Raw genomic sequence first — 22,011 nt, 5'->3', positions numbered from 1 at the left:
AGGAAACGGTTTGGGGAAAGGGGATACCCGGACAGGGTCCTCCGCTCCGCTTTTCAACACTCTTCACGGCAGATACAACATTACATCTACCCACCTCCGGTTAAGGAAAGGACAGGGTATTGTTTGCTCTTTATTTGGTGACTACACACATGGAGATCTAACCATGAACAATATCTGATCTTGATACAACCTAAGGGGGATGATTTAGATGATACATCCTCATCTCTGGACTGGGGGGCCCCCTCTACAGTGCGGGGATGAGCCACCAGCCCAATATTCTAAGTTCAGCCAAAAATTCTCTATGACCAATTAGAATTTCGCGCAAGTAACCTTCAGTAAACAAATGAATAAATTTCCATATCTTCGCTGATTTAGATACCTGTTGCTGTGCCGATCTGGTCACTAAGTTTTACTAGCCATTTTAAACTGTGTAAATATCATCAGTAGAGAGCTGATGCTCTCACAGATGACAGCGTCATGCATTCATGACAACCACATTAGATACACCCCCGAGCGGTCATGTGACCGGATCACCTGGCAGCTGGCAGCTCGCGTGGTAATTACAGAACGCAGCTGGTACCACGGACGGACATGTGTGTGATAGGATCCCCGATTGGTGAGTGGTCCACAGGGGGATGTACTAAGGAGTATATATAATCCGTCACTTGATGGGGACAGTTATCCCTACACCATCAGATAGGGATCAGTGTCTGGGGCTCTACACCGGGGACCCAGTAGATGACCCTAGACTTGGGTTCATCAGATCATTTGTTACACCCCAAGGGATGCTCCTCTACATTGGAGGTCCCGTGTCTTATTGATTCCACCACAATCCCTCTGAAGAACATACAGCAGGAAGAAACGCGTCAGGGAAGGGGAATGCAGGGTGTTTTTTTTTTTTAACTAGGGCAAGTTATTGGGACTGCCCTTGTTAGGGCGGGAGCTAATTACACCTGGGTACAGGGACAGCTGTAGCCTTGTTACAATCCTGACATTGATTCCAACATATACAGGTATGTCCTTTACCATCTTTATGCTCCAGTCAATGCACATACTTTGGAAACAGCACAGCTGACAACTAAACACGACTGCAGACCATTATCAGTTGTGGTAAGAACCATCCTTTATTTCCTTTTTGCAAGGTGTTAATTTGATGGTATGGTGCATGGCACCTTGATTTACAGGTACATGGTATCCCCACTGTTTGATCCACACCCGTTGGGGGTTGTGGTGATCAGTATAGTCGCCTAGGTTGGCTTCTATAGCACGGATTGTTGTTTTTTTTAAAAAAAATTCACAACTTGTTAATTTGAAATGTTTTAAGGTATATCGAATAAAAATTATAAGTTTCAGTTCACGCCATGCTGAAAAATGTTGGATATTGAGTGAACCAGAGGCAAAAACGTCCTTTTACTGGGCCATAATAATACATGCTTTGTGTTTTGTTTCCTATGTAAATATATCCTAAAATGAGCAAAATAGCCGTATTTTAAGCTTATTTCATAAAGCGTATATAGTCTAAGGCAGAGATAAAAATGTAAATGAGTCAATTGAACAATGATCAAATCTGTGACTGTGGAAGAGACTGGAAGAAGAGTGGACTAAAATCACCCAAGAGCCGTATGAGAGACCAATGATGTCCTGTGGCTATAGGGGCTGTGGCTGCTGTGCCTTTAATTACAGGGAGTCCCTTGGTTACGTACAAGATAGGTTCTGTAGGTTAGCTTTTAAGTTGAATTTGTACGTAAGTGAGAACTGTATATTTTATAATTGTAACTAGAGATGGGCGAATTTGTTGAAATTTGGTTCGACCCGATTCGCCAAATTTTTTGAAAAAATTTATTTGACTCGACTTGAATCATGACAAATCACGTTAAAAAACAGGTATTTCCTGGCTGTAGAGAGCCTGTAGGGTGTTTTTGAACGTTGTGCCATTGGTCTTCAAACAATTCTGTGATTTAGTATGACACGCACATGACAGCCGCTGCTCTTAGAATCGCTTCACTCTTCAATTCCATGGGTACTTAGAGAGGCCAACTTCTCCTAATAAGCAAAACGGGAACGCAGCCAGACAAGGTAACGTCTGTGCCAGCTAGAAAGCACTGAGCTGAGTGCCAAGATCCCACTATAACATCATAGAGTGCACTCTTTTTACACTGACATCAGATGATTCCATGGGTTACGACAGAACCTGTTCTGTTAAAAGCGGATACATATAGAAGCCCCCCAAAAGAGTGGAGAGGGTGTTGGCAGTAATTCTGCATTGACGTCACTGATCATTTTGCCTTTGATTTCATCCGTCAGGGTTCGCCTTTACTCGGTCAATAATCCATCGTCGATATTGCTAAAGCCAAAAACAAACAGGAGTGGATCCAAAACAGAGATGACCAGTAAATGGGATATTTGCATGTCCTCTGTGTTCTGTATCCACTCCTGTTTTTGGCTATCAATCCTGAGGCTTTTCATTCCAAGGGGCAAATTAAACATAGTGGCAACGTCATAGAGCGGTGGAGGGTGAAAGCAGCATTATGGAAAACACAGGGTGTTCCAGGGAGACAGCGGTCAGTTGGCAGCAGTATGAGTAGGCCACACAGTGGCACAATGACAAATTATGTCGGTGGCAGTAACTTGGTAGGCCACGGAGTGGCACAATAAGTGTGGAGCTGGCAGAAGCAGAATGAGGTCAGAGAGTGGCATGATGACAAATTCTGGAGCTGGCAGCAACAGGAGGGGCCACATTGTGGCACAATGACGAAGTTTGAAATGAATTAGAAGTTGAAATTTTCAATTAAAATTAGAATGTGAAGATTAGAGATACCACATGCGTTAAACATTACAGTTATCATGAAAAAAAACTTGGCTTTGCCAAAAAAGAACTGCAAAGGTGGCACCAGCAGCAGCAGCATGGGGTCAGAGGTGTGGAGGTTGCGGCAATATGGTAGGCCACAGAGTGGCAGAATAATAGAGTGTGGAGGTGGCGGCAGCAGAAGCAGCAGCAGGAGCCCACAGATGGCAGCAACATTGTGGCAGCAACATGGAAAGCCAAAGAGTCGCACAATGAAAGAGTGTGGAAGCGGCGGCAGCAGCAGCAGGAGCCCACAGAGCCCACAGCAGGGGAGGCCACATTGCATCATACATTACAGTTTTCCAGAAAATATCATGTCTTTGCAAAAACTGCAAAGGTGGGACCAGCAGCAGTATGAGGTCAGGGGTGTAAAGGTGGCGTCAGTAGAAGCAGCAGCAGGAGCCCACAGGAGGAAGCAACATGGAAAGCCGCAGAGAAACACAATGATAGAGTGTGGAGGTGGCGGGAGCAGAAGCAGCAGGGGCCCACAGAGTGGCACAATGACAAAGTGTGCAGGTGGCAGCAACATGGTAAGCCACAGAGTGGCACAATGATAGAGTGTGGAGGTGGCGTCAGCAGCATCAGCAGCAGCAGCAGCAGCAGCAGCAGGAGCCCACAGGTCGCAGCAACATGGAAAGCCACAGAGTGACACAATGATATAGTGTGGAGGTGGTGGCAGCATCAGCAGGAGCCCACAAAGTGGCACAATGACAAAGTGTGGAGGTGGCAGCAACCTGGTAAGCCACAGAGTGGCACAATGACAGATTGTGTAGGTGATGGACAATTCCAGTTCATGGTAAAGATGGTAGGAGGCAGATGGAGCAACTGGCAGTAGATGTGTGGCATCAGGCAGTTGGCAGCATCAGAATAGTGGCTGAGACAGGTAGTTAGAACCCAGACTAAATTCTCAGCGTTTGGGGGAGGCATTATGGCTGATCTAATCTGATGCATAAGGCATTGGTGAGTTGAAATCCGGGCCGATCCAAGCCTGATTCATCTTGACAAAAGTCAGTCTCTCCACATTACGGGTGGACAAGCGGGTTCTCTTTGGGGTAACGATGACCCCCGCCACACTGAACACCCGCTCTGATGCCACACTACTGGCCAGGCAGGACAGCTTCTCTACTGCAAACTCCACAAGTTGCGGCCACGCATCAAGTTTGGCTGCCCAATAGTCCAGGGGATCCTCTACCTGGGGTGGTAAAGTGCTCTCCAAGTAGGCCACCATCTGCTTTTGCAGAGTCTGCTCCATGTCCTGCTGCTGCTGCTGCTGGCGGCTCCCCTCCTCACTAGGCGGGTGAAGGAAGTTGCTCATTAAGGTATCCAGACTTAAGCTGCTACTGCTCCTACCACCCCATCTACCCACAGCAGCCATGGCAGTAAAACGTGAGCAATCACTGCCAGGAATCACCCAGTCAGACCTTACAGAGGATGGATAATGGCGCACTTAGACTTGTGGAGTCTGAGGTGGTGGTGGAGAAGAAGGAGGAAGAGGCCGACACTGACGCATAAGTAGCAGTTTAACAACGTGGAGTACAAAGCGTGGTCTCTTGTTCAAGTTGTTGGTGTGGCTGGGTATGAACCATATTTACCCAGTGGGCTGTAAAGGACATGTGCTGGCCCTGAACCTAGTTACAGCTCCACACTTCAACGCAGCAGTGCACCTTGGAAGAAACCGATAAGCTCTAGGACTGGCCCACCTTCTGTTCTACATATTTGTGAAGGTCTGGCAGGGCCTTTTTGGAAAAAAAATTGCTGCTTAGAAATCTCCACCTTGGTTCGGCACAAGCCATTAGGTCTCTGAAGAGTCCATGACTTAGAAAGGGAGGCAGTGCAGTACCAACAACTTGAACAAGAGCATGGTCAGCTTCTGCACCTTAGGATGGCTGGACGCACACAGTTGTTTCTTTGTAATTCCCTCTTTCAATGACTGCGAGCGCCATGCATAGCGAGGAGCAGGAGCATCTGGACCGGGAGATGATGTCAAAGACAAACAGCTCCCTTCGGCAGAGGTACTGGAGCCTTGACTGGCTGAAAGTGTGCCACTAGGTGCTGCTGTTGCTGCGGTGGCAGGATGGACCTCCACATCTGTTGCATGTTTCTCCCAGGCCATTGGATGGTGACGCTGCATGTGTTGACGCAGGGCCGCGGTGCCAACGTTAGCTCCCTGGCCACACTTCACTTTCTGCCCGCAGATTCTACATATACACACACTCGGCTCCTCTGGTGTCTTAACAAGAAACTGCTACACCGCCGAGGTTTTGATTTTACCGCCAACAATCTGCACTGAGTGACTACTAACATCGCTAGCTCGCTGAGCTCCTGCTTACTTGGACCTCCGAAGTGGGGTTTTTACCTTCTGGCCATTTGGCTCTCGTCCTGCCACCCTACTGATTCACTGCGACAGTAGCAACTTGCTGCCTGCTTCGTTGCCACGCAAGCTGACACCCTCCAAGTGCGATCGGCTACATCATAATCAATTTGATTTTCCCTGTCACTGCTGTCCTCCTAAACGGTCTTAGTATGCACATAACTTCCCATGCCACTTTCCACATCTCTACTTTCGCGCCTACTGCATAAAGCAGCGGATGTCTGCCCCCCCCCCTCTTCACTGCCAAGAAGACTGAATTCATCCTCGCTATATAGTGGTGGAGTTCAGACCACCTAGTAGATCTCCGGCTGAGGGAAATGAACAGAACAGCGGCTTGCTGAGGACAGGTGATCGCCGCTGACCTGCTCATGGGCCTGCCAACTGACAAACCCACGGACTCTTAGCTGGGGTTGTCAGATGTCAGTTGTCTGGGTAAAAGTGAATGACTTAGTTAACCAATCGACAACCTTTGGGTTGTTTATGAACACACAGCTGCTAGATGACAATTTGTAGTTCTGGCCTCACAGAGCCACCCCTGCCACGATGTCCCCTTACTGTGCTGCGACCTGTGCCTGCTCCACTTGCTATGTCTCTGTCTGACATACTGGTTAATCAACTATGTTGATTTGACACAGATCTACTTTATCTAACAAAAAAATTGAAATTTGTGGTATACAGAAGTACAAGAACTGACAACCAGGAAAAGGAGCAGAAATTACTACAGAAAATATGTGGATTTTACACAGATTTCTTCCTATTCACTTCAGAAACAAAAAAGAACTACTATTTGGGGTATACAGATCCCACAAAATGGGCACCTCAGATTAGAGCAGAGATCACAACAGAAAATATGTCGATTTCACACTGATTTCTTCCTATTCACTTCAGGAACCAAAAATAACTGCTATTTGGGGTATACTGATCCCCAAAAATGGACACGATGGTATTGAAGCAGAAATCACTACAGAAAGTATGTGGATTTTACACTGATTTCTTCCTATTCACTTCAGAAACAAAAAAAAATATTATTTAGGGTATACAGATCCTCCAAGACGGACACCCTGGGATTTGAGCAGAAATCACTACAGAAAGTATGTGGATTTCACACTGATTTCGTCCTATTCACTTCAGAAACAAATAGAACTGCTATTTGGGGTATAAAGATCCCCCAAAACGGACACCCCAGGATTGGAGCAGAAATCACTACAGAAAATGTGTGGATTACACACTGATTTCCTCCTTTTCACTTCAGAAACAAAAGAATTATTATTTGGAGTATACAGATCCCCCAAAACAGACACCCCGGGATTGGAGCAGAAATCACTACAGAACATATGTTGATTTCACTCAGATTTCTTCCTATGCACTTCAGAAACAAAAAAGAACTGCTTTTTGGGGTATACAGATCCCCCAAAATGGCCACCCCCAGATTAGAGCAGAGATCACAACAGAAAATATGTCGATTTCACACTGAATTCTTACTATTCACTTCAGAAACAAAGAGAACTGCTATTTGGGGTATACAGATCCCCAAAACAGACACCCCAGGATTGGAGCAGAAATAACTACAGAAAATGTGTGGATTACACACTGATTTCCTCCTTTTCACTTCAGAAACAAAAGAACTATTATTTGGGTTATACAGATCCCCCAAAACGGACACCCCGGGATTGGAGCAGAAATCACTACAGAACATATGTTGATTTCACTCAGATTTCTTCCTATGTACTTCAGAAACAAAAAAGAACTGCTTTTTGGGGTATACAGATCCCCCAAAATGGACACCCCCAGATTAGAGCAGTGATCACAACAGAAAATATGTCGATTTCACACTGAATTCTTACTATTTACTTCAGAAGCAAAAAAAAACTATTATTTGGGGTATACAGATCCCCAAAAATGGACAACCCGGGATTGGAGCCGAAATCACTACAGAAAGTATGTGGATTTCACACTGATTTCGTTCTATTCACTTCAGAAACAAAAAGAACTGCTATTTGGGGTATACAGATCCCCCAAAACGGACACCCCAGGATTGGAGCAGAAATCACTACAGAAAATGTGTGGATTTCAGACTGATTTCCTCCTTTTCACTTCAGAAACAAAGAAGAACTGCTATTTGGGGTATAAAGATTACCCAAAACGGACACCCTGGGAGTGGAGCAGAAATCACTACATAAAGTATGTGGATTTCACACTGATTTCTTCCTATTCACTTCAGAAACAAAAAGAACTATTATTTGGGGTATACAGATCCCCCAAAACGGACACCCCGGGATTGGAGACGAAATCACTACAGAAAGTATGTGGATTTCACACTGATTTTGTCCTATTGACTTCAGATACAAAAAGAACTATTAATTGGGGTATACAGATCCCCCAAAATGGACACCCCGGGATTTGAGCAGAAATCACTACAGAAAGTATGTGGATTTCACACTGATTTCGTCCTATTCACATTTTTTGGCAAAATAAACATTTTATGTTGATATACATTGTCAATGTTGTAAAACACTGTTCTAGTAGCATAGTTTTGACCAATAACACCATACACATACTATGGGCTATATCAAATCCACATGCCAATCTTGCTTTATTGTTTGTATCACAGAAAGTCATGCCAAGTTTTAATGTTTCAAATATGTTCACCAATTCAGTGGGTTAGCCCATGAAAGATTAAAGATCATTTTTTTGCTGTTTTAGCTATCACTCAGTAATGGTCAGTGTAAGATTCCAGAATGGGGGCGAGGACTCTCTAAGCAGACATATCATGATCCCTCTAGTGCTGTGTGCTGACAATGTGCTTAGATCATCAGTTTACAGGTTTGCATTCACTTTCATTTAAGTATAAGCCGACCCGAGTATAAGCCGAGACCCCTAATTTTACCACCATAAACTGGAAAAACCTATTGACTCGAGTATAAGCTGAGGGTGGAAAATGCATTGATCACAGACCCCCCAGTATATTGCCAGCAAGTCCACAGTAGTATGTAGCCAGCCTGCTCCCCGTATAATACAGCCAGCCCAGCCTGCCCCCTTAAGTATACAGACAGCCCAGCCTACCCCGTGTAGTATACAGCCAGCCCCCACCAGTATACAGTCTGCTCCGAGTTATATAAAGCCAGCCCAAGTAGTATACAGCCAGCCCCCACTAGTATACAGCAAGCCCAGCACTAAAATAAAAAAACTTATATACTCACCCTCCGGTGGTCCCGATGCGCAGCACTGCTCCCCCGATGTCAGCACAGGTCCCCTTCTGTCTTTTGTTTTCTTCTGTCTTCCATAACATCATGCAGGGAGCCGCCATGTGCTTCCCGGCCGGCAGGCGCAGAGGACAACGCGGCCGCTGCTGACGTCATACTATGTGACGGCCGGGAGAAAAAAAAGGCGGCACCCTGCAGGATGTTACCGAAGAAAGAAATCAGAAGAAGATAGAAGACAGAAGAGGACCTCGGGGGAGCAGTGCTGCGCATCGGGGACACCGGAGGGTGAGTATATAAGTTTTAAGTGCTGGGCTGGCCATTGACTCGTGTATAAGCCAAATTAAGGATTTTCAGCACATTTTTTGTGCTGAGAAACTCGGCTTATACACGAGTATATACGGTAGCTTCTGAACATTCATTAGTATCTGACACATAGAAGGAGAGATGAAACAGGTCAGAGATGAGATTATGAGATCCATGACATGACACATGAGTACACATGACATTGCCAGCTCTACTATTACAGGCATAACACACAAAGGTCTACTATATCTTACCTATAACACTGTCACATCTGCTGTGCTCCCCTCTCCCCCCAGAAAAAGATCTTATCTGTCTGTAGCTTTATTCTCCTCACAAGCTGCTGGCAAGAAGTCAGTGTCTGTGTGAGGAAGTCAAGGGTGAAGGCCGCTGCAGGGAGCAGACAGAAGAGCAAGATGGCTGCTGACCCTAAACTGGGTCCAGGGGCAACCAAAAATGTGTACATCAGGACTAGAGATGAGCGAACATACTCGTCCGAGCTTGATGCTCGTTCAAGCATTAGCGTACTCGAAACTGCTTGTTTCTCGGACGAATACTTCGCCCGCTCGAGAAAATGGCAGCTCCCGCCGTTTTGCTTTTTGGCGGCCAGAAACAGAGCCAATCACAAGCCAGGAGACTCTGCACTCCACCCAGCATGACGTGGTACCCTTACACGTCGATAGTAGTGGTTGGCTGGCCAGATCAGGTGACCCTGGGATAGACTAGCCGCTGCCCGCGCTGCTCGGATCATTCTGTGTCTGGATGCCGCTAGGGAGAGAGCTGCTGCAGGTCAGGGAAAGCGTTAGGGTGTTGTATTAGAATAGTGTTAGGCAGGAGTGATTCAACAAGAACCCAACAGCCCTTCTTAGGGCTACAATAACGTTATACTTTTTTTTTGTTTGTTTGCTTGTGGCTGGGCTTGCTGGCACTAATAGTGCAGCTAGTACCATATTGTGAGGAATTTGCAGGGGGACTTGCTACCGTTGTGTTTAGCTCTTAGTGACACACATATCCACCTCAAACACCAAAGTGGAAAGATTTATTAGGGGTTTGATTTCAATTAGGCACAGTCTGCCATTTACTTTTTATTTTACGTTTATTTTTTCATAACTCAGCGTCATCTCATCAGTGTGCTTTCATACTTGGCTAGAAAATAGCCAAAGGAGAATCCAAACGGCTTACTTACGCCTACAATAGCGTTATATATATTTTATTTCTGGTTGATCTGCTGCTGGCTGTCATTGCTGCAGCCAATTGTCAGGAATTTGGAGTGAGACTTGCGACCGCTGTGTTTAGCGCTTAGTGACGCACATATCCATCAGAAAGACTGAAGTGGGAAAATTTATTAGGGGTTGGATTTCAATTAGGCACAGTCTGGCAGTTTCTTTTTATTTTACGTTTATTTTTTCATAACTCAGCGTCATCTCATCAGTGTGCTTTCATACTTGGCTAGAAAATAGCCAAAGGAGAATCCAAACGGCTTACTTACGCCTACAATAGCGTTATATATATTTTATTTCTGGTTGATCTGCTGGTGGCTGTCCTTGCTGCAGTGCATCTACTAGCCAATTGTCAGGAATTTGGAGTGAGACTTGCGACCGCTGTGTTTAGCGCTTAGTGACGCACATATCCATTGCAAAGACCGAAGTGGGAAAATTTATTAGGGGTTGGATTTCAATTAGGCACAGTCTAGCAGTTTCTTTTTATTTTACGTTTATTTTTTCATAACTCAGCGTCATCTCATCAGTGTGCTTTCATACTTGGCTAGAAAATAGCCAAAGGAGAATCCAAACGGCTTACTTACGCCTACAATAGCGTTATATATATTTTATTTCTGGTTGATCTGCTGGTGGCTGTCCTTGCTGCAGTGCATCTACTAGCCAATTGTCAGGAATTTGGAGTGAGACTTGCGACCGCTGTGTTTAGCGCTTAGTGACGCACATATCCATCGCAAAGACTGAAGTGGGAACATTTATTAGGGGTTGGATTTCAATTAGGCACAGTCTGGCAGTTTCTTTTTATTTTACGTTTATTTTTTCATAACTCAGCGTCATCTCATCAGTGTGCTTTCATACTTGGCTAGAAAATAGCCAAAGGAGAATCCAAACGGCTAACTTACGCCTACAATAGCGTTATATATATTTTATTTCTGGTTGATCTGCTGGTGGCTGTCCTTGCTGCAGTGCATCTGCTAGCCAATTGTCAGGAATTTGGAGTGAGACTTGTGACCGCTGTGTTTAGTGCTTAGTGACGCACATATCCATCGCAAAGACCGAAGTGGGAAAATTTATTAGGGGTTGGATTTCAATTAGGCACAGTCTGGCAGTTTCTTTTTATTTTACGTTTATTTTTTCATAACTCAGCGTCATCTCATCAGTGTGCTTTCATACTTGGCTAGAAAATAGCCAAAGGAGAATCCAAACGGCTTACTTACGCCTACAATAGCGTTATATATATTTTATTTCTGGTTGATCTGCTGGTGGCTGTCCTTGCTGCAGTACATATACTAGCCAATTGTCAGGAATTTGGAGTGAGACTTGTGACCGCTGTGTTTAGCGCTTAGTGACGCACATATCCATCGCAAAGACTGAAGTGGGAAAATTTATTAGGGGTTGGATTTCAATTAGGCACAGTCTGGCAGTTTCTTTTTATTTTACGTTTATTTTTTCATAACTCAGCGTCATCTCATCAGTCTGCTTTCATACTTGGCTAGAAAATAGCCAAAGGAGAATCCAAACGGCTTACTTACGCCTACAATAGCGTTATATATATTTTATTTCTGGTTGATCTGCTGGTGGCTGTCCTTGCTGCAGTGCATCTACTAGTCAATTGTCAGGAATTTGGAGTGAGACTTGCGACCGCTGTGTTTAGCGCTTAGTGACGCACATATCCATCGCAAAGACCGAAGTGGGAAAATTTATTAGGGGTTGGATTTCAATTAGGCACAGTCTGGCAGTTTCTTTTTATTTTACGTTTATTTTTTCATAACTCAGCGTCATCTCATCAGTGTGCTTTCATACTTGGCTAGAAAATAGCCAAAGGAGAATCCAAACGGCTTACTTACGCCTACAATAGCGTTATATATATTTTATTTCTGGTTGATCTGCTGGTGGCTGTCCTTGCTGCAGTCCATCTACTAGCCAATTGTCAGGAATTTGGAGTGAGATTTGTGACCGCTGTGTTTAGTGCTTAGTGACGCACATATCCATCGCAAAGACCGAAGTGGGAAAATTTATTAGGGGTTGGATTTCAATAAGGCACAGTCTGGCAGTTTCTTTTTATTTTACGTTTATTTTTTCATAACTCATCGTCATCTCATCAGTGTGCTTTCATACTTGGCTAGAAAATAGCCAAAGGAGAATCCAAACGGCTTACTTACGCCTACAATAGCGTTATATATATTTTATTTCTGGTTGATCTGCTGGTGGCTGTCCTTGCTGCAGTGCATATACTAGCCAATTGTCAGGAATTTGGAGTGAGACTTGCGACCGCTGTGTTTAGCGCTTAGTGACGCACATATCCATCGCAAAGACTGAAGTGGGAAAATTTATTAGGGGTTGGATTTCAATTAGGCACAGTCTGACAGTTTCTTTTTATTTTACGTTTATTTTTTCATAACTCAGCGTCATCTCATCAGTGTGCTTTCATACTTGGCTAGAAAATAGCCAAAGGAGAATCCAAACGGCTTACTTACGCCTACAATAGCGTTATATATATTTTATTTCTGGTTGATCTGCTGGTGGCTGTCCTTGCTGCAGTCCATCTACTAGCCAATTGTCAGGAATTTGGAGTGAGACTTGCGACCGCTCTGTTTAGCGCTTAGTGACGCACATATCCATCGCAAAGACCGAAGTGGGAAAATTTATTAGGGGTTGGATTTCAATTAGGCACAGTCTGGCAGTTTCTTTTTATTTTACGTTTATTTTTTCATAACTCAGCGTCATCTCATCAGTGTGCTTTCATACTTGGCTAGAAAATAGCCAAAGGAGAATCCAAACGGCTTACTTACGCCTACAATAGCGTTATATATATTTTATTTCTGGTTGATCTGCTGGTGGCTGTCCTTGCTGCACTGCATCTACTAGCCAATTGTCAGGAATTTGGAGTGAGACTTGCGACCACTGTGTTTAGCGCTTAGTGACGCACATATCCATCGCAAAGACCGAAGTGGGAAAATTTATTAGGGGTTGGATTTCAATTAGGCACAGTCTGGCAGTTTCTTTTTATTTTACGTTTATTTTTTCATAACTCAGCGTCATCTCATCAGTGTGCTTTCATACTTGGCTAGAAAATAGCCAAAGGAGAATCCAAACGGCTTACTTACGCCTACAATAGCGTTATATATATTTTATTTCTGGTTGATCTGCTGGTGGCTGTCCTTGCTGCAGTGCATCTACTAGCCAATTGTCAGGAATTTGGAGTGAGACTTGCGACCGCTGTGTTTAGCGCTTAGTGACGCACATATCCATCGCAAAGACCGAAGTGGGAAAATTTATTAGGGGTTGGATTTCAATTAGGCACAGTCTGGCAGTTTCTTTTTATTTTACGTTTATTTTTTCATAACTCAGCGTCATCTCATCAGTGTGCTTTCATACTTGGCTAGAAAATAGCCAAAGGAGAATCCAAACGGCTTACTTACGCCTACAATAGCGTTATATATATTTTATTTCTGGTTGATCTGCTGCTGGCTGTCCTTGCTGCAGTGCATATACTAGCCAATTGTCAGGAATTTGGAGTGAGACTTGCGACCGCTGTGTTTAGCGCTTAGTGACGCACATATCCATCGCAAAGACTGAAGTGGGAAAATTTATTAGGGGTTGGATTTCAATTAGGCACAGTCTGGCAGTTTCTTTTTATTTTACGTTTATTTTTTCATAACTCAGCGTCATCTCATCAGTGTGCTTTTCATACTTGGCTAGAAAATAGCCAAAGGAGAATCCAAACGGCCTACTTACGCCTACAATAGCGTTATATATATTTTATTTCTGGTTGATCTGCTGGTGGCTGTCCTTGCTGCAGTGCATCTACTAGCCAATTGTCAGGAATTTGGAGTGAGACTTGCGACCGCTGTGTTTAGCGCTTAGTGACGCACATATCCATCGCAAAGACTGAAGTGGGAAAATTTATTAGGGGTTGGATTTCAATTAGGCACAGTCTGGCAGTTTCTTTTTATTTTACGTTTATTTTTTCATAACTCAGCGTCATCTCATCAGTGTGCTTTCATACTTGGCTAGAAAATAGCCAAAGGAGAATCCAAACGGCTTACTTACGCCTACAATAGCGTTATATATATTTTATTTCTGGTTGATCTGCTGGTGGCTGTCCTTGCTGCAGTGCATCTACTAGCCAATTGTCAGGAATTTGGAGTGAGACTTGCGACCGCTGTGTTTAGCGCTTAGTGACGCACATATCCATCGCAAAGACCGAAGTGGGAAAATTTATTAGGGGTTGGATTTCAATTAGGCACAGTCTGCCATTTCCTTTTTATTTTACGTTTATTTTTTCATAACTCAGCGTCATCTCATCTGGCATAGCAGTGTGCTTTCATACTTGGCTAGAAAATAGCCATAACAATAGGATAGCATTGTTTGGTTTTAAAAACTAAAAAACACAAAAAAACCTAAAAAACACAAAAAAACACAAAAAAAAGTTAAAAAAAAATTAAAGTTATAACTTTCATTTTCAAAATGTTTAACCCGAGGGCTAGGGGTAGAGGACGAGGGCGGGGACGTGGGCGTCCAACTACTGCAGGGGTCAGAGGCCGTGGTCCTGGGCGGGGTGAGACACCACCTGCTGATGAGGGAGCAGGGGAACGCTGCAGAGCTACACTCCCTAGGTTCATGTCTGAAGTTACTGGGACTCGTGGTAGAGCACTGTTGAGGCCAGAACAGTGCGAACAGGTGATGTCGTGGATTGCCGACAATGCTTTGAGCAATTTGTCCACCAGTCAGTCTTCCACGCAGTCCACCCATGTCACCGAAATCGGCACTCCTCCAGCTCCTGCACCTCAGCCTCCTCCCCCCCAGTCTGCCCCCTCCCAGGAAAATTTGCCATTTGAACCGGCATACTCTGAGGAACTGTTTTCTGGACCCTTCCCACAGTCACAAACCACTTGTCCGGTTGCTGCTGAGCAATTTTCCGATGCCCAGGTTTTCCACCAGTCGCAGTCTGTGGGTGATGATGACATTCTTGACGTAGTGGAAGAAGTGTGTAAAGAGGTGTCGGACGATGAGGAGACACGGTTGTCAGACAGTGGTGAAGTTGTTGTCAGGGCAGGAAGTCCGAGGGGGGAGCAGACTGAGGGATCGGAGGATGATGAGGTGACAGACCCAAGCTGGGTTGAGAGGCCGGGTGAACACAGTGCTTCTGAGACGGAGGAGAGTCCTCGACCAGAACAGGTTGAAAGAGGCAGTGGTGGGGCCAGACGGAGAGGCAGGGCCAGAGCAGGTGCATCAGCGCCAAATGTGTCACGTAGTGAAGCTCCCGTGGCGAGGGCTCCCGCGGCGAGGGCTAGATTTTCAGAAGTCTGGAGGTTCTTTAAGGAAACACCGGATGACCGACGGACTGTGATGTGCAACCTTTGCCAAACCAGGATCAGCAGGGGTTCCACCACTACTAGCTTAACTACCACCAGTATGCGCAGGCATATGAATGCTAAACACCCCACTCAGTGGCACCAAGCCCGTTCACCTCCGGCCGTGCACACCACTGCTCCTTCCCCTGTGTCAGCTGATAGTCAGCCCCCTGCCCAGGACCCTGGCACAAAAACCCCATCGTCGCCTCCACGATCCTCCACAGCATCCACCAGCGTTCAGCTCTCTATACCCCAGACGCTGGAGCGGAAACGTAAATATAGTGCAACCCACCCGCACGCCCAAGCCCTTAATGTCCACATCTCCAGATTGCTTAGCCTGGAGATGCTGCCCTATAGGCTAGTAGAGACCGAGGCCTTTCGCAACCTCATGGCGGCGGCCGCCCCTCGGTATTCGGTCCCCAGCCGCCACTACTTTTCCCGATGTGCCGTCCCAGCCCTGCACCAGCACGTGTCAGACAACATCATCCGTGCCCTGACCAACGCCGTTTCTGACAAGGTCCACCTGACCACGGACACGTGGATGAGTGCTGCCGGGCAGGGCCACTATATATCGCTGACGGCACATTGGGTTAACTTGGTGGAGGCTGGGACCGAGTCTGACCCTGCGGCTGGTCATATACTGCCGACGCCGAGGATTGCGGGGCCTACCTCGGTCCAGGTCTTTCAGGCCTACTATGCCTCCTCCTCCTCCCACCCCTCCTCCACCTCCTCCTCCGAACTACCATCCGTGGGCATGCCGCCATCAGTCGGTAGCTCTAGGCACAGCAGCAGTGCCGTCGCTAAGCGACAGCAGGCGGTGCTCAAACTGCTGAGCCTAGGCGATAAAAGGCACACCGCCCAAGAGCTATTACAGGGCATCACGGCGCAGACTGATCTGTGGCTGGCACCGCTGAACCTGAAGCCAGGCATTGTTGCGTGTGACAACGGCCGTAACCTGGTGGCGGCTCTGCAACTCGGCAGACTGACACATGTGCCATGCCTGGCCCATGTGTTAAATCTGATAGTTCAGCGTTTCCTCAAGACATACCCCAATCTGTCTGATTTGCTCACGAAGGTGCGCCGCATCTGTGCGCATTTCAGGAAGTCCAGCACAGATGCTGCCACTCTCAGGGCAGCGCAGCGCCGCCTCCAACTGCCCGCTCACCGACTGTTGTGCGACGTGCCCACGAGGTGGAATTCAACATTAACCATGTTATCCAGAGTTTACCAGCAGCGCAGAGCGATTGTAGACTGACAGATGTCAACTTCTACCAGAACTGGTAGTCAGGTCAGTCAGCTTCCTCAAGTCTACAATGAGGAGTGGACGTGGATGTCTGATATCTGTCAGGTGCTGAGTAACTTTGAGGAGTCAACACAGATGGTCAGTGGCGATGCCGCCATCATCAGCCTCACCATCCCGCTGCTTGGCCTGTTGAAAAACTCTCTGATCAGCATGAAGTCGGAAGCTTTGCGCTCGTCACAAGAGACGGGGGAAGAAGATTCCCTTGTTGATAGCCAAAACACCCTTAGGTCTGTTTCTCAGCGCATATCGGAGGAGGTAGAGGTGGAGGAGGATGAGGAGGAAGAGGAGGAGAATGTTGGTGAGACACAAGAGGGGACCATTGTTGAGTCCTTCACTGTTCAGCGTGTATGGGCAGAAGAAGAGGAGTTGGAGGAGGAGGAAATGGACAGTCAGGCCAGTGAGGGGAGTGAATTCTTACGTGTTGGTACTCTGGCGCATATGGCAGATTTCATGCTAGGCTGCCTATCCCGTGACCCTCGCGTTCAAAGAATTTATTCCAGCACCGATTACTGGGTATTCACTCTCCTGGACCCACGGTACAAGCAAAATCTTTCCACTCTCATCCCTGGAGAGGAAAGGAGTGTGAGAATGCATGAATACCAGCAGGCCCTGGTGCACAAGCTGAAACACTATTTCCCTTCTGACAGCGCTAGCAGCAGAGTGCGTAGTTCTGCGGGACAAGTAGCGAGGGAGAGTAGGCGAGCAGGCAGCTTGTCCAGCACTGGCAAGGGTACGCTTTACAAGGCTTTTGCCAGCTTTATGTCACCCCAGCAAGACACTGTCACCTGTCCCCAGTCTCGGCAGAGTAGGGCTGATCTTTACAGAAAGATGGTGAGGAAGTACGTAGCTGACCATACCATCGTCCTAAATGATCACACAGCTCCCTACAACTACTGGGTTTCAAAGCTGGACATGTGGCACGAACTGGCGCTGTACGCCTTGGAGGTTCTTGCCTGCCCTGCCGCTAGCGTGTTGTCTGAGCGGGTTTTCAGTGCAGCTGGTGGCATCATCACCGATAAGCGTACACGCCTGTCGACTGACAGCGCTGACAGGCTGACGCTTATTAAGATGAATAAAGCCTGGATTTCTCATAATTTCCAATCTCCACCAGGTGAAGGAAGCTCAACCTGAATAATTTATGCACTCCTCCTCCTCCTCATTTTCCTCCTTCTCCTCCTCTTTGTACACAAAAGCAGAGGAAACTGGCTATTTTTTGACAGGGCCTACTGGCTCTAGCTATAGTACTTTATGCATTAAATTTTTCTGGAGGGCCACCTACCCGGTCCTCTGTTTTAAACAATTTTTGGGAGTGCCACATACAGGCACTCAATCTATTCAATTTTTCTGGAGGGCCACCTACCTGCTCCTCTGGTTTGAAAACTTTTTTAGGACTGCCACATACAGGCACTCAATCTATTTCATTTTTCTGGAGGGCCACCTACCTGCTCCTCTGGTTTGAAAACTTTTTTGGACTGCCACATACAGGCACTCAATCTATTCCATTTTTCTGGAGGGCCACCTACCTGCTCCTCTGGTTTGAAAACTTTTTTGGACTGCCACATACAGGCACTCAATCTATTCCATTTTACTGGAGGGCCACCTACCTGCTCCTCTGGTTTGAAAAGTTTTTTGGACTGCCACATACAGGCACTCAATCTATTCAATTTTTCTGGAGGGCCACCTACCTGCTCCTCTGGTTTGAAAACTTTTTTGGACTGCCACATACAGGCACTCAATCTATTCAATTTTTCTGGAGGGCCACCTACCTGCTCCTCTGGTTTGAAAACGTTTTTGGACTGCCACATACAGGCACTCAATCTATTTCATTTTTCTGGAGGGCCACCTACCTGCTCCTCTGGTTTGAAAACTTTTTTGGACTGCCACATACAGGCACTCAATCTATTTCATTTTTCTGGAGGGCCACCTACCTGCTCCTCTGGTTTGAAAACTTTTTTGGACTGCCACATACAGGCACTATCCAAATTAAATTGTCTCCATAGCAGCCTCCACACGTTGTCTCCATTGCTACCTCCAAAAGTTGTCCATATAGCTGCCTCCATACATCGTCCCCTTATCAAACGAGGTGTGTCAGGCAGAAATTTGGGTTGTTTTTATGCATTCCACATCAAAGTTGTTAACTTTGTCGCCACCCTGCTGTGTTATCCACAAAATATACTGGCAAACTTTTATCATTTACCAATATTATTTCAGCGCTTCTTGTGCATCTGTTTACATTCCCCTCACCCGCCATATCCTAAACTTATAAGAACGCTACTACACTTGATCTTATACAAAAGGTTCTTAGAAGTGCTGTTTGGGGAGTAGCCTAGAGACAGGGGCTTGGATTGGCGAAAGCTCCCCTGGCAGCGGAGCGCCAGCTCCATGCGCATCATGCGCCTCTTGCGCATCTGTTTACATTCCCCTCACCCGCCATATCCCAAACTTATAAGAACGCTACTACACTTAACTTGGTGCAGGCTGGGACCGAGTCTGACCCTGGGGCTGGTCATATACTGCCGACGCAGAGGATTGCGGGGCCTACCTCGGTCCAGGTCTCAAAGGCCTAGTGTACCTCCTCCTCCTCCCACCCCTCCTCCACCTCCTCCTCCTCCGAATTACCATCCGTGGCCATGGCGCCATCAGTCGGTAGCTCTAGGCACAGCAGCAGTGCCGTCGCTAAGCGACAGCAGGCGGTGCTCAAACTGCTGAGCCTAGGCGATAAAAGGCACACCGCCCAAGAGCTATTACAGGGCATTCCACATCAAACTTGTTAACTTTGTCGCCACCCTGCTGTGTAATCCACAAAATATACTGGCAAACTTTTATCATTTACCGATATTATTTCAGCGCTTCTTGCGCATCTGTTTACATTCCCCTCACCCGCCATATCCCAAACTTATAAGAACGCTACTACACTTGATCTTATACAAAAGGTTCTTAGAAGTGCTGTTTGGGGAGTAGCCTAGAGACAGGGGCTTGGATTGGCGAAAGCTCACCTGGCAGCGGAGCGCCAGCTCCATGCGCATCATGCGCTTCTTGCGCATCTGTTTACATTCCCCTCACCCGCCATATCCCAAACTTATAAGAACGCTACTACACTTGATCTTATACAAAAGGTTCTTAGAAGTGCTGTTTGGGGAGTAGCCTAGAGACAGGGGCTTGGATTGGCGAAAGCTCGCCTGGCAGCGGAGCGCCAGCTCCATGCCAAGATCCAACTAACATAGTTTTAACTGCAGCACCTTTAATCTACTACTAGTTCACTGCCTCCATACATGGTCCCCTTATCAAACGAGCTGTGTCAGGCAGAATTTTGGGTTGTTTTCATGTTAACTTTGTCGCCACCCTGCTGTGTAATCCACAAAATATACTGGCAAACTTTTATCATGTACCGATATTATTTGAGCGCTTCTTGCTCACCTCCTTTGGTTCCTCTCTGCCACCCATTGGTTTGAAGCCTGAGTCCATTTAGGGTATGTCGCCATGCCACTCTCTAGCCTGCCGCTGCTGCCGCTGCCTCTGCATGCCGTCCCCTATAGTGTCAGGGTCAATTATTGGATGTTTTACATGCTATCTAGCTTCATTCTGTCACTCTGTCATGACCATGCTGTTGCCCATAATTTTGGCATAATGGTGCGATTAAGCAGCCTCAGAGGCATCCATGCATGCTGCCCCTGCTGTTTCCTGTCCATTTCCGTGGTGTTTCCATCCTTTTCTGAGGTTCCCAGGTGTTTGGCCAAGCTTCCCTGTGCAGAGCCTTGGTCCCCTTGAAAAATGCTCGAGTCTCCCATTGACTTCAATGGGGCTCGTTATTCGAGACGAGCACTCGAGCATCGGGAAAAGTTCGTCTCGAATAACGAGTACCCGAGCATTTTAGTGCTCGCTCATCTCTAATCAGGACTAATAGAGACAGGTTGAAATTATATCTGTGAAATGCTGGATTTTTGTTATTAACATTGAATTATAGAATGTGTTATTTTGTTATCCTCAGTACATTTGCAGAACTTTAAAGGGGTTTGCCCATGAAAGAAAATTCTCAAATTTAAATCCACTAGTAATGTTTACACAATAAAGATAATTTTTAACTGGAATGTACATAGCTGTTTTAGTAGCCATTGTGCTGTTTGGTTTCAGGATAATAAACCAGACAGAAGAAGCCTTTTTGGCAGGTAACACATAGGCCCTAACTTATTAACATGACATGTGACATACATAGAAGTCACATGACCAGGGTGGGAAAGTCTACAGTGTTTTAGCAGGTTACACATCAGCCCTAACTTATCACCTTATGTGATGTACATAGGAGCCACATGTCAGTTAAGGAAGTATGGTGAGGGCTCACAGGCTCCATACATAATGGTGCTGACACCGAACATTGGTATTAACCCCTTAAGGGCTCCATGGTATGAAATACCATCTAGTATCTGGTTGCTAGGACCTTACTAAGGGTCCTGTGCCTGTTCGAGAAGGATCTGTAAAGGAGACTGCTGTTGGAAGGCTTTTGTACCGATCCACTGCTTTGACAATATACTGCAAAACAGTAGTCTTACAGTATGAGTGATCCAGTCCCCTATGTAGTACCCTTATAGTGGGTCTAGAAATACAGTAAAAAGGTTAAATTACCCCCTTTCCCTAGAATGTAACTAAAAAGCAAACAAGTCAGTTATTGGTGTCCCAAAATTCCAGATTGGCGGTAAACCATCCAAATGTCTAAATCGTCACTTTTTTGCCATTACGCAACACATAAACATTTGAAAAAGGAGTGGTCTACAGTTCCTACAGTCCCACCAAAGTTGTTATGGACATATTAAGACTTTTTTTTATTTTTAAATTCAATAAAACCTAAGCCGTAAAAAAAAAAAACAATCCCATTACAATATGGCACAATGCATTTTTTCTATCTATTTCACCACATTTGGATTTTTTTCCACAAAATGGAATATTAAATCCTGTCACTAGAAAGAACAAATTGTTACACAAAAAACAGACCCTGATAAGCCATTTTTGAATGTGCAGAGTAAAAAGAAGAAACAAATGATACTCACAGCATCATACTCATACACCTTATACGTAGCGTCTAGCAGCAGCTTCCCTTATTTAAGAAAATTTACCACATGGATGTGATGTTAATAAACAAATCACAATTGCATGCTTGTATGTGCCTCCTGAAACAGGTCCCTTTATTATTTTGGCTTTTAATAGTTTAGTTTTTGCAAAAAAAAAAAATTAAACCATTTTTAAAGTGTGCAAATGAGTCTCAGGGGTTCCTGAGTACATCTAAGAAGCCCTATGTGTTTTTACATGCCTCCAACCTCCCTAGCCACAGAGTGGAATGGAAGTGTGCAAAATTAGCTAATTATGTCGCCAGAAAAAGTTTCTATCATGTAGGTAGGAGCCTCTGAGGCAAATTTGCATAAT

At 45.7% G+C, this 22,011-nt stretch overlaps 1 long non-coding RNA gene across 1 annotated transcript in view; it reads right to left on the bottom strand.

Annotated features, from left to right (window-relative positions):
- Positions 1-22,011, bottom strand: part of LOC140105508 (uncharacterized) — a 54,610-nt gene that overhangs the window by 11,035 nt on the left and 21,564 nt on the right. The gene's annotated exons all lie outside the window — the stretch shown is intronic.

This window comes from Engystomops pustulosus, chromosome 11 (genome assembly GCF_040894005.1).
Source record: "Engystomops pustulosus chromosome 11, aEngPut4.maternal, whole genome shotgun sequence".
NCBI lineage: Eukaryota > Metazoa > Chordata > Amphibia > Anura > Leptodactylidae > Engystomops > Engystomops pustulosus.
Note: the sequence above shows the minus strand (reverse complement) of the source record. Positions and strands in the feature narration are given on the sequence as shown.